The following is a 4,024-nucleotide window of genomic DNA, read 5'->3' as shown; positions in this document are numbered from 1 at the left end:
TCTACTTGGAGTGGAAGGCAAGCTAGGCAATACAGATATGTATATCTCCTCCTTTGTAACCGACCTTGTGTAACCCTAGCCCCCCTCCGGTGTCTATATAAGCCGGAGGGTTTTAGTCCATAGGACAACATACAATCATACCCTAGGCTAGCTTCTAGGGTTTAGCCTCTCTGATCTCATGGTAGATCAACTCTTGTAATATTCCTATCATCAAGAACAATCAAGCAGGACGTAGGGTATTACCTCCATCGAGAGGGCCCGAACCTAGGTAAAACATCGTGTCCCCTGCCTCCTGTTACCATCTGCCTTAGACACACAGTTCGGGACCCCCTACCCGAGATTCACTTGTTTTGACACCGACAGTTGCCCTCTCCCCCCCTAAACCTATATATACTAGATGTTTTTCACCCTTTTGAACTACAAGTTTTGGGTGCCTCTTCTAGTTGATCTACTTCTAGTTCTAGTTGGTCCTAGAGTAATTAGGCTAGCCCTAGGCACCTCTAATCCTCATAATTAGAAGTCCAGTGTGGTTCTAATCTCCTCCCTCTAATTCTCCGTCGATGAGCTCTGGACGGTGAAGCGCTGCCGGATCGTGAAGACCGTACGCTTGCAACCAAGTAGAGAGGCCATGCTTTCGGTCTTCTGTTCGAGGGATCGTTCAAGGGCGGTTCGTGGAATCGTCATCATCATTCAAGAGACTTTGAGCACGATCTACACCGACTCTTCTTCTTCCGCTGCGCTTTGGAGTTGGTAACGATCGTTGATCCCAACCCTTATGCATCTTCATATTGATCTTGGTGATCGTAGGTGCGTTTTTTTTGTTTTCTACTATGTTTCCCAACAAAATATGTATGATTCCAAGTACAGATAGTATTTTAGCAGAGGCCTCACCCACATATAAAACTGCAATGATGATAATCGATTTAGTAACTTAGTTAATTGCCAATGAACAATTCTGCACAACATACCATCACTATTAAACACTCGCTATTTTTATTATATGGTATTTTTACTTAGGCAGCACCTATCCTTTACTTTTATGTTCTTTAGTTTTTTGCAAAGCTACCTCTTTATCCTCGCAGCATAGATTTATTTATTGTTTCTAGATAAAGCAAACATTCGGTGTACATAGGGTTGTATGAGTGGCAGATAAGACCTGGGAGAATATCAATCCTACTTTTAGATTCTTGTGGATTCGACACTCCATACTTACCACCTCCATCATTAGAAAGTGTTATGACAATACCTTGCATTTGTGGATTACCACATTGCAATAAGCAACAAATGTAGATAGTAAAACTCATCTAAGTGTGATAAAGAAACCATCATTTTATACTTAGTGACAACAATAAAATGCGTGTCTTGTCCCTTTCTATCACTAGAATATAAGTCACTGCAAGATTTGAACCCAGTACAATGCATAACTCCGTGTAATGAACTACCCATCAAACTTGGCCAAAGAAGACAAATAAATTGGAGAGCATACAAAGCTATTCAATTATACAACAAAGAAACTTCAAAAGGTTCACAATGAACAACCTGATCATATGGTGATAATTCATTGTATCCAAACAAACAAACCGTTGATTACATCTTATGGATCCCTGATCATGTGAGGCGGCTCACATAAACTCTATATTGAATCACAAGGGAAATAGGATGTCATCAAGCTAGTTCTATGGACCCTAAGGTCCTAAACAAAGAACTCACATGTGATCATGGAGGCAGCAAGGTTGATGAAGAAGCCCCCGGTGATGGATTCCCCCTCCGGGAGGACGCCATATAGGCCTCCAGATTGGATCTGCTCGGAACGGGAACTTGTGGCGGCGGAAAAAATCAGGGAAATTGGTACGAAGGGTTTCATGAAATATGGAATTTATAGGCCGAAGGATGGGCAGAAAGTGGCGCCCCGGGGTGCCATGCGGCCACCCAGCACGGGTCACCCCCTGGCGAGCAGGGCCTGGCCACGTGGGGCCCATGATTGCCACCCCCCGGCAGGTCCCGACACTTTCTGGAATCTTCGGGCCATGAAAAAATCTCATTAAATCCTCGGAGTATTTTGTCCTCCCTAGATATAGATTTTCTGTAAAAACCAAAAACATAAAGAAAAGAACAACTGTCTCTCGACATTAGATTAATAGAGTAGTCTAGAAATATGATATAAATTGCTGTAAAAAGTATTAAGAAGTGATACTATAATAGCATGAAACAATAAAAAATTACATATACGCTTGAGACGTATCAAAGCCTCCGATGATGGGATTCCTCCTTTGGCAGGATGGCGAAATAGGCCTCCGGATTTGATCTCCTTGGAACAGGAACTTGTGGCGGTGTAAAAAATCAAAGAAAATTTGCTCGGAGAGTTTCACGAAATATGAATTTGTAGGCGAAAGAATGGACGGAAGGCGATGCACTGGGGGGCCACGCGGTTGGCCCCCTGGCCGCATGGGGTCCCTAGCAGGTCCCAAAATTGTATTAAATCATCAAGGTTTTTTGACCCATGTATATATTGATTTTCTGAAAAGTCAAAAACATGCAAAAAAAACTACAACTGACTTTGGACACTAGATTAATAGGTTAGTCCAAAAATAATATAATTTCTATAAAAAAATATTAAAAATAATACTATTATAATAACATGAAACAATAAAAAATACGTTTAAGATGTATAAGTCGCCTCGAAGGAAGTCTTTCCTCGTTGCGGATCTCGTTACACGTCTCAAATCACATCTGATAGGTGATAGTGTTTAAGCATCACCTGCATAATAGGGCTCGTATGGGTCAATATCGCCATAGCGTGCCTTCGCTGCCTTCATGCACCACGTGCGTTCATTGGCATGATCCACTCCACATCAGTGTTGTTGTCGTTTGTGATATGAGAGTGTGGTGTTGCCGAGGGTGAGATCTTGCCATGGGTGCCTTTCTCGGCCATCTTTGGGTTCACTCTGATGCCAATTGTTGGTTAGGACTCTCTACCGGTTATAATTATTTTAACACAATACAAGCAGGGTCCTTGACCTACTGTGTGAAAAAATCAAACCGGTAAAAATATGTTTGCAACCAAATATGTTTACGGTTGTTTTTATGATGACCCACATATATATGAGCCTTTGGTTTTTTTTTCTTGAATACGCACAGAGTGCGTATCATATTATATAGAAAGAGAGAGAAAGAACCCCAAATCCATCAGACAGTAGTACAAAGTCCACACTTTACTCCACACCCCATTACAGTGTTTCTCGAAGGCAGACTACTCCCGTCTAGCCCACGAGTTATCACTACTAGTAGATGATCAAGGTCTCCTTTGATTAGACCCGCCTCTCGCCATGCCTGGCATGCCATCTCAAACTGAGTAGCAACGGCCCTAATCGAGGGCTACACACCGTCAAAAACTACACAGTTTCTATGCTTCTAGAGCACCCACATGCCCTGGGGGAGTGCTGCCCTCATGTCTCTTGGTTTGAGACCTTACCGTAGTCCTGTCAAGGCACCAGGATTATAGCGTGTCGTCGGCGGTTGGCGTCCGGTCCCCAAGGCCATGGAGATCGTCGTTCACACCTCCCGGACAAAATCTTACCGTGTTGGGTGCACAGAGGGCGCAAGCTTTGGTGAGGTAGCATCCTTCTAGCCAGCCTATCCGAAGTCCAACATTTATCCTTGATGACGAGCCAAGCTAAAAAATGACATTGTAACAGTGCTCTTGACCTCCAAATGAACTCCGTTATAGGAACCACGTCGCGACCAGCAAACTTGTCACCATACGCAGATTTAACGGAGAATTGACCATCATTCTCCCACGAGGCCACGACCACCGAACTGAGTCCCTGCGCCCAGCTTATGAGCCTTTGCTCAGATTTATTTACTGCGCGTTCCTCAAATTTGGAATTACTACCACTGTTCCTAAGAAGTCAATGCATCGACTGATGCAACGCCAGTGCCCAGTACAGTACGTATTACCTCCGGAGTGCATCAGCCATCAGTAGAAAGAAGCAGACGCTGGGGTGACCGGAGTCTGGAGGTCGTT

Source organism: Triticum aestivum, chromosome 3A, assembly GCF_018294505.1.
Source record: "Triticum aestivum cultivar Chinese Spring chromosome 3A, IWGSC CS RefSeq v2.1, whole genome shotgun sequence".
NCBI classification, from domain to species: Eukaryota; Viridiplantae; Streptophyta; class Magnoliopsida; order Poales; family Poaceae; genus Triticum; species Triticum aestivum.
This window is presented reverse-complemented; position numbering follows the sequence as displayed.